The sequence below is a fragment of the Sycon ciliatum genome, chromosome 7 (assembly GCF_964019385.1).
Source record: "Sycon ciliatum chromosome 7, ocSycCili1.1, whole genome shotgun sequence".
NCBI classification, from domain to species: domain Eukaryota; kingdom Metazoa; phylum Porifera; class Calcarea; order Leucosolenida; family Sycettidae; genus Sycon; species Sycon ciliatum.
This window is the reverse complement of record NC_088649.1, coordinates 2,268,403-2,285,936: the sequence shown is the minus strand read 5'-3', so window position 1 is coordinate 2,285,936 and position 17,534 is coordinate 2,268,403. Positions and strand designations below refer to the sequence as shown.

Here is a 17,534-nt window from a genome sequence, read left to right as displayed (position 1 = left end):
ATATTTGACAGTGGCAACATGTACATGTACATGTAGTAACAGGTATATGTTCATGGTGTTTCTTTCCTTCTGCGTGTGTAGAATCTGCGTGTGTCGCCCGCACCAATACCTGACAACATTGTGGAAATAGTTGCAGTTGAAACAGAGATTGTATGCAAGTCCTCAGCTGCTACTGCATCTCCAAAAAAGACAGCTGGTAAGCTACAATGACAGGGGCGTCACAGGGCGGTTGGGAGTGGCACAACGGGGGTGTCCCCCGGGAGAAAAAAATTCGGATTTTTCGGCCAACAGGGCACGTTTTAGCGCTCTACAGCCACAAAGGAGGGTTCTCCTAGCACTTATCAGACAACCCCACTCGTACTCCAGCTCCAAAAATACTTCTCATAGATTCGTTGGTCGTACTTCGTAGGTAGCCAAAGCAAAAAGGAAGCCATTGCCCTCGAAAAATCGCAAAATCCGAAGTACAAGCGTGCTGCTTGCTGCACGTTCTAGCGCCAGCCGCTGTGCAAAAACGTATGTTATTACCACAATGACGATGATATTGCTTTCACAACAATGACCACAACCTAACTGGGTTATCAGTAGGAGCAGTGACACAGCCTTACTGCTTCAAGTAGGATTTAGAAGAGAGTGAAGGGAGAGCAGACCGGGCCGGTCTAAGCAAGGAAGTAATCGGCATCAGAGGTGAGCACGCAGCATCGCAGATTGTCTCGAATTGCGCATCACACCAGCGGCAAAATTGCTCCTGTGCATGCAAGTGGATTTCCTTGCACTTCTCAGTTTGGGAAATGCTCGATTATGATAATTCTGCGTGCGAGTGCACTAGCCCTGAACATACCTGTAGGTGACCCGTTTGTGGTGTCTCATAGCCTACCTCACGACCTTCTGCTTTCTTTCTGCATCACTTGTATCTTGCAGGTATATCATCTCGTGACGACCACATTGAAGTCTGAATTTGAAGTGCGAAGATGCTTCAGCAACCACATCGTACTTTTCCATTGCTTTCATTGTGCTTCTACTGTGCATGTGTGTAACTTGTGGGGTATACATGTGATGACATTGTATGCTGGCGACACGGTCAGATTTTGTCCATGCGTGTAACGTACACCTGCATGTTATGCATCGAAAAGGATCTGCCACTTGCGATCCTGGGACAAGAATCAGGTCAGCTTTGTCTTGTGTGGGCTGTACCAGATTGCTGTTCACTTTTCTATCTGTTGGATATGTGACTTTCTGCAAGTTTCTGGTGTATGGTGGCCACTTCTTTGCTTGTCACTTTGTATGATATTACATTCTGTATTCGCTGCTTCCATGACGTGGTCTGCAAACTGCAATCCTTGGGCAAATGTCATGTTTGCTATGTTGTGCTTTGGCCGTCAGCTTGTCTACACGTTGTAGTTTAATTTCATTTGTTCCACAACTGACTTCCTGAAGTACGGTGGCCACTGCTTTGCATGGCATTTTACATGAAGAATTTCCTGTTTGTGTCGTGTGCATGTGCGTATGTGTGCCGTGTGCATGCGCGTGTTTGTGTATCTGTGTGCGGGGTAAGCGAGGTGGGGAGGGCTGGTATGTATCAGTGTGTTATCGTACTCTCATGCCTACATACAGTACATCGCGCGCGTGTTCATCATGTTTACCTTCGGGGTTGGGGTGGGGAGGGAACGGAAAAAGAACTGAAATTATCCATATAAAAATCGCTCTGTGAGCGCTTCTGAAAAACCTTTACTGGCGGTGCCCCGTCTTAAAAGTAAGAAATTAAAACTGGCCCATTAGAGACGTTAAGATGCACGTTATTTCCGACGTCCGACGTCAAATTTGGCGTAAAACTCCAAATTCGACGTGGGCAGCAGGTCACTCGCATTGATTTTTCGACGTGCGAGCAAATAACTCGAGCTGAACTTTCGCGTCGCGTCCGAAATAACGTGCATCTTAACCTCTCTATTGTCCCCCCAAATGTGAACTGATCCACCTAAATCGCGAATGACGGGACCAGGAGGCACCAGTAGCACGAGGTCGGGAGGGCACAGGATCACAGCACATCATAGGGTAACACCATCACTAGTACATGGTATCAGTGGCAGTGTAACTTTGCTAGTCACATAGTTACTTCCATCGGATATCCAACATGGGAGTTCATCGACGACCATGGCCTGTGGACCGGCGTCCCCAGCTGCATCCACAGGTAGGAACCTGATTGATTGATTGTTTTATTTGGATTTGCGAGACCAAACGAGCAGGAGTGCTCAATAACAGGGTAGCGAATGGTTGAGTTGTGCTATGTGACAATGTAGTGTGTGCGGTGGCCCAATACGATGTAAGGGGATGGGAGGAGAGAAGGCCAGCGGAGAGTCAAACTCAGAAGAGGGAGGAGAGAATAACTGAAGTACACATTTACTGTGCGAATTCAAATAAACCAGACAAACAGCAAAACGAGTACACAGCTCACGAGAATAAAGAGGACTGGAGCACAGAATTGAACTGCTGAAGTACACAGCTGACGAGAATAAAGACAGGAGCACAGAAATGAACGGGAGGCAGTCTAGGCAGAGCTGGTTGTGGGTCAAGCCGGAGCCATATGCTGACGATCCATATATCAAATCCGGCATGATGACAGATAGGAAGTACTTGCTTCGACTAGCTAGAGTGAGGCAGCGTCGCGCCCGCCACAGACTACCGATCTTCCTAGCAGTGCGTGAGATGCACCGGTCAACTTGCGGTTGCCAGGCCATTCGTTCATCGATTAAGACGCCGAGGTATTTCGCGCTGGTGGTGTGCGGAAGGACATCATTTCGACAGCGTACAACCACGTCCGGCTGCTGCCCACTGCTGCTGGTAAAAACAATTGAGAGGGAGGTAACCGCCAAGCTGAGCGCATCAGACACCTCTTGCGCTGTCCGTCTTGCACATGTCAGGTCGATGTCATCCGCAAACTGCTGTGATGATGCCGGCGCAGATTCCGAAGGGATATCTCTGGTGTATATGGAGAGCAGCATGGGTCCTAGTATACAGAGCCCTGCGGCACACCACAAGTGCACCCTCATGCTACTGCTGCGTTCGGGTCACGTCATTCGCGATTTAGGTGGATCAGTTCACATTTGGGGGTACAATGAGCCAGTTTTAATTTCTTACTTTTACGACGGGGCAGCGCCAGTAAAGGTTTTTCTGAACCGCTCACGTTCACAGAGCGGTTCAAGTAATATGGATAATGTAAATAATACTCAATATGCTACCTGTGGTGTGGTGCAAGCTCAGCACTGAGCGAAATCAAACAATGCTACATACAGCCTACACAGCCTCTGATGGCCCTCTATACAGTGCTGCGATGGCAGAACTTCACATCACCTTTCTTCCTCCAGCTATGCCTGAGACACCCTTTGTGAATCAAACACTAGTGGCAGGCCACGCGAAAATAAGAATGCGCCCAGCCAAGATTAGGCCATCATCTCCTTCATCCATCATCCCAGCGGTCACTCCGCCCGTTCAATATCCAACACCAGTCCCCAAGAAAGAATAAGGCACGAGATTTCAAGTTCAAGGGCAAAGCTAAAGCCAATGAATGGCAGTAATTTTTGGAATCCGCGATATTCATGTTAAAACAAAATGGCGTCACGATTTATTGAAAGTGGTATAGTTGGTGGTACGAGTGTTCAAAACCATTTGAACTTCATACTGTTCGTCTTCTTTTTGACATGCTCTCTTTCCATCGTCCTTAGCTTTTGTTTGTTGTGAGCTGTTTTGGCTTTCTCCTGTACCTCTGGGGGATGCCAAGTGATGGTTTTGAGAGGCTGGTGATGGCTGTGAGCGAGAGTTTGCCGATCGGCGTCGTCCTCGCTGTAGCGATGAAAATACTAGTTACTGCGCACCTGGCAGATATCACAACACGTCGGAGCGTCCAGGAGAAAAGAAATCTTGGGTTTTTACTGGAATCTAGTTCCTCCAGCATCGTGTAGCCCACCGTCGGTGAATGGCGGTCCAGAAAGGTCGAACCTGGTCTTCTGCAGCATCTCGCAGTCCTGCGAGGCACACCGTGTACGCCTGCCATGTATTGTACAAATAAAACTCATGCAGTAGTGGACTCTACAGTGATGTGATACACGCAACTCTTAAGAGGGCCGATAACGGGATAAGTGGAAAGGAAAAGAAAAGAAAAAAATGGAAAAAATTGGAATCCAGACATCACGCAGTACAGTAATCAAAAACCAAGTCAACTATTACTTCAAGCTTAGTACAAGAACTATCAAGATCATCGAAACTCAACAGATTCCAAAAAGAAGGTCAAAATACTTCTTAAAGGCCACTGGGTCTTTAAAAAGATCTCTGAGTTGGTTTGCAAATGTAGAGGCACGGTGGTGTCTGCGCTACTCGGCAGGCAGTGTATTAAAGAAAATTGCGGCACGATTAGAAAAAGAATTTACTTCATCAGTTGTCCGGTGTTCAGATATGGCAATGAGAGCATTAGAGTGGCTTCTAGTTCTAAGGCCTGTTGTGATCGGTGGAAATAATTCCGTTAGGGTAGGCAGTGAGATGATGACATGATTTCTATGAATAAACTGGGCAAAGTTGAGAATCATTATAGTGTAACTAAATCAAGAACATGTGCAATAACATGATGTTATGACTGTTATTATTGCTGTTAGCTGCACTTGGATCGCGGCAACTACATGTACTTAGTTTTCTGCACGTGAACCATGCAAAATCAATGCATCCTCATGCATAACTAGTCAGCTGGCCTGAAGTATACTGTACTGTATGAGGGCTCTGGGCATGGGGACAGTCCGAAAAAATTTCTTTCTGAGGCCACCCAGAATTAATTCGTTGCGTCAGGTCACTTCTCTCAACAGTAGCGTGGTCGGTCAGTGAATCTTGGATTCAGACATGCATACATGGACAGTCTGTACAGTGCTGGCAACTGAAATCCGACTCCCTGGGGGGCCGCGCCGCGCCGCCCAGGGGGTCGGATTTCAGTTGTCAGCACTGTACAAGTACAAGTACATGGCAAGTGTGTGTATATAGTAATGTAATCTGTACATGTATGCATGTCATACACTCAATCTGCCGACAGCATGCTGTTTCGTTCTTTGTGAACTCCTAGATCCTCAGCGCAGCACAGAGAAAATGAGGCCGAACCTGATAGCAATGAAAATAAAATTTCCAAAGCCAGATTTAATTTAATCAGGCCCGAACGTACCTTGCCAGAGTGCTCAAACTGACAAGTCAGTGAGCTCTGCGTAATGCAAACAGCAAAGGCACTACCCCACATGCGAGTGCTCAACTGCTACAAGAGCAGGAGCGAAAATATTCATACATATTTTTACTAGGAATTTCTTGGAGTTTTGCAATGTATTGTACTGGAATAAAATTCTATTTTACTTTTCATGGTATCTCTATTTTTCCACACCTACATGTACATGACTAGGTCTTGCCCGTAAAAGAGGCCGTTACCCCGAAAAAATGTCATACACTATGTAAGACCATTGTACTCTATCCAGTATCCAGGCTTTTGAACATCAACCATAACCATGATAACGCCAGTTGATCACATCTCACTGTCCAAGATACATGTGCAGCGCTGGCCTTGCCCGTCAGGTCCAGATCTTGGCATCGTTGGCCCCGTTGGCAAACGTGCTTGTTGAGCAGCTCTCATAGAAAATCGATAAAATGAGCGACGAGGTGGCGGAGCTGGTGCTGTATCAGCGGTGACGATGAAAGGCTAAAGACTCTGTTCACTTGTGCTCTCCGTCTCCTCAATATCAGCAGCACACATCCGAGATGACCTCAAAATAGACGAAAAGGAGCAGGGGTGAGGGGCACGGTTAGAGATTGTCAGAGACCAACAATCGGTCAATGAATGAATCAGTGTTGTTCGAGAGTAGTAGTACTGATCAGCACTACATGTTATCACAGTCCGTTGTCCAGATCCAAGCTGTGTACATCAACCCAGTGAATGTTAGAGACGGGACTACATGATGTATTTACGTACTTTTCAGTATGGTGTGTGATGGTTGAGATGTCCGTATTGACTACAGACATTGTGTGTTGTACAGTGTAAACCTTGATCGATCTCGACCTGGAGTAGGTGCAGTGTGACTACGACCATGAGCAACGTGTGTGTAAACAAAAGCAACCTGGACACCAGTATAGCAGCAGTCAACGGAGAACAGGGACTGACTAAGGGATTGCATATCATTCACCATCCACATCACACCATCGCCTGCGGGGACCATGCTGAGAACGCATTGCACGGAGCTGTCCAAACATACCAGACTTTGACATACGCTTGTCATACATTCGTGTTATGTGTCCAAGCTAGCCTAATCCATTCTCCCTGATGATGCCTGCTACTTTGTAGCAATCTATGTGGTGTGTGTTGGCAGGTATCAGAGTAGTGGAGATGACTTGATGGTGGCACTGCTGCTCTTGCCGTGACTAATGATCATACATGTACTGTAGATACTGGAAATATAACAGATGTCTTCCCAGTACAACTCTCCACTATATACACTGGAGAGTAGTGAACACTAAATGTGATGTACACTTGACATCCACAACAAACAGATCAGGAGTACAAAGATAGATGTACGAACAACGTTTTTCTTTCTGAAACTGAGTGGGTAGGAAATCATCACACCCTGCGCTTCTGCTGCAAGATTCACAACTGTGTCTATATAGTTTATGCTACAATCTACACGCGCGCGCGCACACACGCACACACACCATGTACCATGTAGACGCCCGTCGCAAGAGAAGCACGCAAATCTGCAAATACACTGATGTGCACCCACAGTTCTCTTAGCAACGATAGCGAACAAGATCTGAATGAGACAGATTAAGACTTGCGCCAGATAACTGTCTAAACCACACAACTGGCGAAGCCATGTGAATGGACCACCAATCAGTGCACACACACACACACACACACACACACACACACACACACACACACACACACACACACGCACACACACACACACACACACACACACACACCCATTGGACCATTGGACGCCCATCGCCGGAGGCGATGATATCGATGCTACAGCAGAAGCCGTAGCAGCTTGTGCTGGGATTGTACCATTCAACAGCTTGCAAGGCTGAAGAATTGACCGCCACTATTCAGCCTGGTCTACACCACACAGCTATGAAGTGGCTTTTTTCTGGCCATTGAATCCCTACTTTTTGGTCTTTTTGGGGTTTTTTCACACACACACACACACACACACACACACACACACACACACACACACACACACACACACACACACACACACACACACACACACACCTGTCCTGTTGAGCCACTGCCATGAAAGTTACGTGGGCCCCGGAGGGGCAGCTGAGAGAGAGGAGGAGCACACAGCCCTGTGACGATCCAGGTGATGCGGTAAGCGAAATCGGCGGGAGCAGGCGCAAACACACGTGAAACCCTGACGGTCCTGAACGGTCGGACGACTACAAGTCCGCGAGCAGCGATGACGGGCGCGGCCACGTGTAGACGCAAAGCAGCGGTCACAAGCCTGGCAGTGAGCGACGCAGCACAGCGGAGAAGCAGGCAGCGGCAGGGGCGCACCGACTGCTGACTGGGGGTAAGTACACTTGTGCCTTGCCAGACCTCCACGGGACTTCAGCCAACGGCCACACTCTCCACACTGGCATGCACCTTTCTGCTCCGCAACCGGCTTCGCACGCTCAGCCTTACATTTGTGGCGTGCGCGATCACTGGGGCGCGTAAACTGTCGGTCGCAGGTGTAGCAGGTGAAGTAAAATAAAGAAACAACAACAACAACAACAGGTGTAGCAGGTGACGGGAGGGGTATGCTGGGCATCTACCGGTGCTGAGTACGCCGAGCGCCAGGTGGAACGCGACTCGCATTCAGCTCGCCATTCCCCCTCGAGGCCGCGAGAACGAAGGTCAGACATGATACAATCCTTCCAGCGCCGACGAGGGCCATGAGCTGGGCGACGCGACGGAAGCGTGCCAAAGAGAACTTGCTTCGGCAGCCGGTGGTCCTCCATCCGAGCAACATGCCCGAGCCATTCAAGGCGGCGGTGCTCCACCTTCGTGCGGATGGTGTCGGGATCACCCCACCTCACACGTAGTTGGTGGTTGGTGATGTGGTCATCCCAGCATTCTTGGCGAGACACTCCCATGATTGAGCGGATGCATCGGTGGTGGAAGACAGAGAGCCACTGCAAATCCCGTTGAAGAGGCGTCCAACACTCCGAACCGTACAGCAAGAGCGACAAGACACAGGCGTTGAACACACACCTCTTGATGTGGAGGTCCAGGTGCTTGTTGCCAAAGATGGACTTTTGCAAAGCGCCACACGCTCGGGAGGCATTCGCAATGCGGGAGTCAACATCGCAGGATGAACGGCCGTCGCTGTGAATAACCGAACCCAGATACTTAAATTCGGTGACACAGGCAATGTCGACACCAGCTAGACTGAGGGGTACGCGGTCAGCAGCAGACACATCAGCACCAGCAACCAAAAACTTGGTCTTTGTGGCACTAACCGCGAGGCCAAATTCGGACGCCGTGACAACACACACACACACACACACACACACACACACACACACACACACACACACACACACACACACATACACACCATTGACCATTGGACCATTGGACGCCCATCGCCGGAGGCGATGATAGCGATGCTACAGCAGAAGCCATAGCAGCTTGTGCTGGGATTGCACCATTCAACAGCTTGCAAGGCTGAAGAATTGACCGCCACTATTCAGCCTGGTCTACACCACACAGCTATGAAGTGGCTTTTTCTGGCCAGTGAATCCCTACTTTTTGGTCTTTTTTTGGTCTTTTTTTGGTCTTTTTTCACATACACACACACACATCATCGCCGAAGTCGCAACCACTACTTCACACACACACACACACACAGGTCAATGCATCGCTAGGGATAACGGACATAGCTAGTTGGTATATCAGCTAGCGCTTTCTGATGTAGCAATCAGCTATGTATGAATGTCAGTCTCAACGAGGTGACAGGAAAAGTACTGGGTGAACAGTATCGTCTTCAACACGCAAATGACTCGTTACCAACGGTAGTCTCAGCTTTCACATACAGATGCATACTCGAAGAGAGTTGCGCATGCGGTTGTTCATGACAGGGTTCAATACACCAATGTCCAGAGCTTAGTACACACACTTGAAAGAAATCAAAAGCAATCACAACTTCAAAAGCAGCAGAAACAGCGGAAACGCTGCTCATTCCTTTCAAGTGTGTGCACATCATGGCAATATGTATACTTGGTACTGAGGCAGACAGGTCTTGAGAATAATATTCATACACTGTAGCAGATCATTGCAAGTGCTGCTGAGACTAAAATTATAAGCACTTTCCCGTATGTCACATAACTGTCGCCTTGGAGTCGACCAATGACAGATCAAATTACGCGGGCTGGAAAGCGCGATCCTGCCTGATGAATGGTGATGGAACTAGTTCCACTGCCCGTCGTCAAGTGACGACGGGCAGTGGACGGAATCCACTGCCCGTCGTCACTTGACGACGGGCAGTGGACAGAATCCACTGCCCGTCGTCACTTGACGACGGGCAGTGGACAGAATCCACTCATGAGTCTACCATTTCAATGACAAGCTTCTGTGGTCTGAAAGTACATGCAAAAGTCGTGTACTGTAGTCCGTGTCCGGTTGTCGAAGTCACTCTCACTCAGCTCACACTGACACAGCCTCATACAGCCATACAGGACTCAAGTCAAGTCACAGAATGGTTCATGTAAACTCAAACGTCAAAGATTGTGAGTGATCTCCTTGGCTTGGGTGCATACGGGAAACACGTTCCAGTCACTCATACTCGGTCAGCACCGCTGCTCATCCAGCCCTTGCCGCTATCGCGGCGCGGGCTGGATTCCGCGGTACTGCCCTCATACTCGTGCAGGAACCTGTACGTTCAATGAATGACATTCCATACGTTAGTATCATGACGGTATGTATGGCCAGCATTAGAGAGGTTTTGCAGAGCGAACGTTCGCAATGATTTTCGCGTTCCGGGTTGCGAAAACTATTGCGAACGTTCGTGCGAAATTTGTGTTTTGCATGTTTTTCGCTCCAAGAAATTTTCGCGTGCACTCGCTTGTTTGAGAGGTACAGTGGCAGCGAGTGGTCTTCATCCGATTATTTTTGTTGTTGCGAGTGGTGGCACCTAGAGTCACGGCCTGAGACGAGAGCTCCTTGACTACCTTGTCCATGGACGGAGACCCACAGTCACAAACGGGTTGGCTTGTGCCGTAATCTGGCGCATCAACACCTGAAATTCAAAGCGGCATCGATGCATCGTTGATGTAACCGACTCTGAGCAGTGAGAAGACGAGCAGGCAGGAGATGGTCCCGGAGATGAAGCAACACGGGCCGCCACAAGTATAGCCTAGCTAGCACCCGCGGACCAAGCCAAGAGTAAAGATCAAGCACAAACATGAGGACTGAGGGTGGCTCACCGTGCACGAACAGTCCACAAAGACGAAAATTACTGCGAAAGTTTGCATGTATCTCGCTCCAAGAAATGTTCGTGTGCACTCGCTTGTTTTTGAGAAGTCGTCTCCATCCGATTATTTGTTTGTTGCGAGTGGCGGCACGCGCACCAGGTACTGTGAGTCACGGCCTGAGACGAGAGCTCTTTGACTACGTTGTCCATGGCCGGAGACCCACAGACAAACGGGTCGGGTTGGCTTGTGCCGTAATCTTGTGCATCAACACGTGAGATTCAAAAGGCATCATTGATGTAACCGACTAGTCGACTCTGAGCAGTGAGAAGACGAGCAAGCAGGAGACCGGAGATGGTTCAGGAGATGAAGCAACACGGGTTGCCACAAGTATAGGAAAGCTAGCACTCGCGGACCAAGCCAAGAGACTTTGAAGAGTAGAGATAAAGCACAAACATGAAGATCACCGTGCACCAGGCTGACCAGCGGTCCACAAAGAGCGAAAATTACTGCGAAAGTTTGTTTCGCGTTTCCCGCAACTTTCGCGTTCAAAACTGCGAACGTTCGCACGAAGTTTCGCTTTTCGTGACGTCAAACGAAAATTCGCGCGAACGTTCGCTCTGCAAAACCTCTCTATTAACCTACTGTGTGTGGTAAACTATGCATAGTGACGTAGGCGAGGATGAGCATGTCCTGTCAAGATGTTTCCACTGTCAGTTGTAGGATTGAGAGTTTATCAGATCAGTAGATGACTACACACACTAACCTACTGTACACAGATGCAAGTGAATAGTTTAGCAATGCCGGTGACCTGTGTAATGATAGAGAATTTCTCTGTCATTCTGCTAGTCTAGTGCATATGTAGTATCCCTGCTTTACAGTTAACGCATGACTAGTACTTTGCAGGACTCTTATCTACTTTCGGACAAGTCATCATGTACCTCACATATGATTTGATTACATCAGGAGTACCGCGCTTCTAGAAGATCATAGATCTTCCATGCATGCTGCTGTCATCACTTCTAGTATCACTTCCTTTTAGTTACTAGTCATGTACAGTCATGACTCATGTACATGTATGTCAGGTTGTTCCGGACTATTCCAGACTTTCCACGTCATAGGCCCGATGAGTAATGTTGCTGACTAAATTGCATAATATAGATATCTCATCTTCTAGAACACCTCGCTTAGTCACTATGTTAATGTTACGCAATGCTCACTTCATCTACATGTATAGTAATGATGATCTAGGTTTACTTCTAGGCCTGTCCGAAAAATGTTCTGAATTTTTTTTGCATTTTGGGGTGCATTTTGCATTTTTGCATTTTTCTGAATTTTGCCCATTTTTGGTCGAATTCCAAGGTTTCAGCCAAGGTTTCAGCTCGACCAAGTCAAGTTCGGCTTGCTATTTCGGTGTCTTCTGTCCCTCTTGGCTGAGACACAAGACTTACTTAGTTGCACTGGCCTCCTAATCACACAAATGGGAACACGTGGGTGTTTAGTTCTACATGTACATGTATATGCAGGTGTTATAAAAACAACAAAGATTATGTTCTAGTAGTAGTAAATTGTGTAGTATACATGGTATAGGTAGTATGCAATCCAGCAAGCGTAAGGCAACACATGTGACTTGCAATGGTGAGAAAATGATTAGCTTTGCAGGCGTGTCAGGCAATGTCAGCAAAAGGGGTGACAAGATTATGACCATGCAGTGCGTGTACACATGACATGATTAGAGGTACATGTACTAGCAAGGCAGGGATACTATTGTATACATGTACAGTGTGACATGGAAATTTTTTGTGATCACCATGGCATGGCGGCCATTTTAGATTCTGGTTGCCATGGCAACGGATGCATTTTCTCTGCGTTTTGGGTTGTTTGGCTTTGATTTTTTGATTTTTTTTACATTTCCCTTTGATTTCTTGTTTGAATGTTGGCTGGAAAACCGTGCATTTTGCATTTCCATTTTCCGCAAATTAAAACACATTTTTCGGACAGGCCTATTTACTTCTTCACTATTCTAGAACTTGTACTAGAAGGATGATTTCGTAATCACTGCAATGGCTTACTAACCTTACTTTCCTACCGCCGCCTGCTTTGCTATACATACTTTGCTTGCCTATAAAAGCTGCTGTCTTTTCTGCCACCATGAGATTAGCTCAGATTAGAGCTGAGCTGAGAGAGAGAGAGCAAGTTCACTTTCACTTTGATATAAGATAACCTCCAGGCCGTGCCGGAGTAAGTTCTGATACGTTACTGTAGTTGACTGACTGTGGGTAGTAGCCTCCTAGCCTCGCCGACGCACGTTACATTGGTGCCAGCGGTGGGATACGTTACATTGGTGCCAGCGGTGGGATACGTTACATTGGTGGCAGCGGTGGGATTGCCTTAGATCACGCACGTTACATTGGTGGCAGCGGTGGGATACGTTACATTGATGGCAGCGGTGGGTCAATTTTATAATTGCTAGATTCGAACCCACCTAGTATCTGTATTGCATCGATGGCAGCGGCGCTACAGAATTGATGGCAGCGGTAAATTGGTACCAGCATGGCCCAACCCGATGCGTCAGTTGCCGCTACTCCTTCGCCCGCCATGTCTCCCCCTAGCCCGAAATGATGACGGACAGCGTCTCTACCGATCAAGCTCCATATCCAACGTAAGCTAATTCCAGGTATGGCATTCTCTTTCCTGTCTTCCTTCAGTCCTTCTGTTCTCTTCAGTCTTCCTTTATGCGAGTGAGTGAATCCAGTTTAGTCCGGTAGGCGTCCGATCATGGTGAGCCACGGTCTACCTAGCTAACCTGGGACAATGTGTGTGAGAATGCCCTTGTGTACTCAGTTCGGCTTGGAACTGCGATTTGGCTGGCAGGTTGTGCCAGGGTTGTGCAGCAAGTGAGCTGTAGTTTTTTTCGGTCCTGTTTGGAGGACAATATTCCCTTTTTGACCCCGTGAGATGGTGAGAACCTGGTGTGCTTCTATTTTTTGATTTATTATCAGTTCAGTTCTTCTGTCTACTCTAAAAATGTTATCATTTCCGATATTATTTGCCATATCCCGGTTGACGCTCCACAAGCAATACGCTATCTACTACTATGACGTTCACACCGCCTCCTATGATCTGCTGCTGAGCTCGAGCTACTACTACTACTACTAGTGTCATTTGTCACCCTTTCGTCCGAATATCAAGCACTCTGTTCAAGATTCAAGAATACATGTACGTGAATGCAAGTTAGTTGTCCAGTCCACCTACTGACGGTGCCTTCTAGTTCTAGTGAGTACTGTTCATCATACATCATCGAACTCTCTGTCAAATCACGAGGGCGTGATTTAGTGTAGGAAGGGAGGGTGTAGTATCCCTGCTTTACAGTTAACGCATGACTAGTACTTTGCAGGACTCTTATCTACTTTCGGACAAGTCATCATGTACCTCACATATGATTTGATTACATCAGGAGTACCGCGCTTCTAGAAGATCATAGATCTTCCATGCATGCTGCTGTCATCACTTCTAGTATCACTTCCTTTTAGTTACTAGTCATGTACAGTCATGACTCATGTACATGTATGTCAGGTTGTTCCGGACTATTCCAGACTTTCCACGTCATAGGCCCGATGAGTAATGTTGCTGACTAAATTGCATAATATAGATATCTCATCTTCTAGAACACCTCGCTTAGTCACTATGTTAATGTTACGCAATGCTCACTTCATCTACATGTATAGTAATGATGATCTAGGTTTACTTCTTCACTATTCTAGAACTTGTACTAGAAGGATGATTTCGTAATCACTGCAATGGCTTACTAACCTTACTTTCCTACCGCCGCCTGCTTTGCTATACATACTTTGCTTGCCTATAAAAGCTGCTGTCTTTTCTGCCACCATGAGATTAGCTCAGATTAGAGCTGAGCTGAGAGAGAGAGAGCAAGTTCACTTTCACTTTGATATAAGATAACCTCCAGGCCGTGCCGGAGTAAGTTCTGATACGTTACTGTAGTTGACTGACTGTGGGTAGTAGCCTCCTAGCCTCGCCGACGCACGTTACATTGGTGCCAGCGGTGGGATACGTTACATTGGTGCCAGCGGTGGGATACGTTACACATACATGTCAGTATGGGAGACAGTGCTACTGTCCTCACTGCATGCATGACTGTAGCTGATCAGTGATGATGTGTATTCTCATACTGCTTGCCGCTGCAATACTTCAAATCATCAACAGCTCTCATGACAGATCAAAATAATCATCAACAGCTGGCATGACACGACAAAATTCAACAGATCTCATGACAGATCAAATCTTGGACAGATCAAATCTATTATCTTGGACAGATCACAAGACGTGTCAGTCTTGAGAACACATCCTACCAGCAATGAAGTTAAGTACATTCTCCACGGTCCACGTGGTGCACTGTAAAAACACGTGGTTAGTTGCCCCCTGGTGGTGTTGTTGACAGTCCTGGACTGTCTTTCACTAGCGTCTTATCCTTTTATCATTCATTTTTACAGAACACACAACGTGGAAGTATTTGTGTGTAAAAATGTGTGAGTGTGTGTGCGCTAGTGTGTGTGCTCGTGTGCGTGTGTGCTCGTGTGTGTATATGCGTGTATATGCGTGTATGTGCTCATGTGTGTATGCGCGTGTGTGTGTGCTCGCATGTGTGTGTGTGCTCGTGTGTACTCGTGTGTGTGTGCGCTCGTGTGTGTGTGTGTGTGTGTGTGTGTGTGTGTGTGTGTGTGCTTGCCGTGTGTGCGTGTGGGTGCTCGTGTGCGCGCTCGTGTGTGTATGTGTGTGTATGTGTACTCGTGTGTGTGTGCTCGTGTGTGTGTGTTTATGTGTGTGTGTGAAGCCACTTCAATCAGCTGTGTGGTGGATACCAGGCTAGAAAATAGTGGCGGTCAATTCATCAGCCTTGGAAGCTGTTGAATGGTGTAATCCCAGCACAAGTTGCTATGTCTAACATAGCTGTTCGCTATCATCGCTTACGCGATGGGTATGTCTGAGGTCTGAGGTGTGTGTGTGTGTGTGTGTGTGTGTGTGTGTGTGCGTGTGTGTGTGTGTGTGTGTGTGTATGTGTGTGTGTGCGTGTGTGTGTGTGTGTGTGTGTGTGTGTGTGTGTGTGTGTGTGTGTGTGTGTGTGTGTGTGTGTGTGTGTGTGTGTGTGTGTGTGTGTGTGTGTGTGTGTGTGTGTGTGTGTACCTAGTCCAGGTTGATTGGCTACCCATCGGTGCGATCACGGACCTGCTCCCTAGCACCCCGCAACCCAGTCACTCCGCAGTGCAGCACATGTCACCGGAGTTTCAAGTCCAGCAGCAGCTTGGCCAGACACAAGTGCGTCCGTACGAACCGAAGGACAGTGTCGGAAAGGGCCGATTTCCCGTTTGAGTGCCCTTGCCAAAGGAAGTTCCGACTACGTCACCATCTAGTACGCCATCAGGGGTGCTGCTCCCCAGCCTCTTCCACCCCTCTACCCTGACGGGGACCGGTGTAACTTATCAAGGCAACGTGTATCAAGGTCAAGGTGTGTGTGTGTGTGTGTATGTGTGTGTGTGTGTGTGTGTGTGTGTGTGTGTGTGTGTGTGTGTGTGTGTGTGTGTGTGTGTGTGCCCCCTTGCAAAGACCCTTGGTGGGCCTGAGGACATTGGTCACATCTTACGGGAACGGCGATTGCGCTGGCTTGGACACGTGGCATGGATGGAAGACCACCTTCTCTTCAGTGAACTGCCTACCCCGCCCCCGCGCATTGTCCACGCAAGAGGTGGAGGGACGTCATTATGGATGACTTTGCGTCGGTTGAGCCACCGGTACCAACATGTGGATGGTAAGATGCAGCCCTGAATCGTCCGGAGTGGCGTACCATTCCCCGTCGACCACCCAAGGCACCCTCTGCTGCTGGCTACGGTTGCGCCAGTGGCCGCATGTTCCGTCGAAGCGGCGACCTGAAACGCCATCAGTCATTCTGTCGTGGCCTGGAAAAATAACAATGCGCTATGATTGCTACGCAATGGGCAAGGTCAAGGCCAAGGTCAAGGTGCGTGTGTTTGTGTGTGCGTGTGTGTGTGTGTATGTGTGTATGTATGTGTGTATAGGTGTGTGTGTGTTTGTGCGTTTGTGCGTGTGTGTGTATGCGCGCGTGTGTGTGTGTGTGTGTGTGTGTGTGTGTATGTGCGTGTGTTTATGTGTTAACCATGATGAGCAGTTATGACTAAATCTGATGAAAACCCAAAATTATTTGTTACAAATACCTCCCACTATCATCGTGGTTGTGTAGTTTGTAAAATGGATGGTATGCACTCTCCTTGTGGCATTTCTTGTTATCGAGGTTCAGTGACGATTGTCCACTGATAATGGTCATAAGAAAACGTTCTGGATTGAGAACGGAAAGCTTCAAGTAAGTTGTTCTTTTTGTTCGTGTACATAACAACACAGCTAAGTATTTTTTAAACACTCCTTCTACATGTACGTGGTATTGCTCCATCCTTGTGGTGTTGAGCATGTGTGTGTGCGTCTGCGTGTGTGCACACATGTCTGTGTGCGTGACTGTGTGTGTGCATGTGCGTGCGTGTGTGTCTGTCGACACACACACACACACACACAAACACCCCTATTTTGACCTTCTGACACCCATCATCCCAGTCGATGATAGCTATGCTGCAGCAGAAGCCATAGCAACTTGTGCTGGGATTTCATCATTCAACAGCTTGCAAGGCTGAAGAATTGACCACCACTATTCAGCCAGGTCTACACCACACAGCTACGAAGTGGCTCACACGCACACACACACATACACATACACCATGCACATATACATAGACACACACATACACACACATACAAACACATGCATGCACACGTGCATATACATGTATGCACCCACACACACATACACACACACACACACACAGACACACACACACACACATGCATGCACACGTGCATATACGCACACACGAACATAGACACACGCACACATAGACACACGCATATACATGTAGGAACACAATAACTATAATAATTTGTATGTGTGTATTATACACACACGTACTTGAAGAATACTCGTCATA

General features: G+C 47.7%; 1 protein-coding gene across 1 annotated transcript in view; it reads left to right on the top strand.

Moving 5' to 3' along the window:
• LOC135820716 (lysine-specific demethylase 2A-like) overlaps positions 1–1,449 on the top strand; it is a 9,988-nt gene extending 8,539 nt beyond the window's left edge. The window contains exons 8-9 of the mRNA XM_065333724.1: positions 82–196; positions 919–1,449. The gene's annotated coding sequence lies outside the window, so the exon portion shown is untranslated. The remainder of the gene's footprint in view (positions 1–81; positions 197–918) is intronic.
• Positions 1,450–17,534: the final 16,085 nt, after the last annotated feature.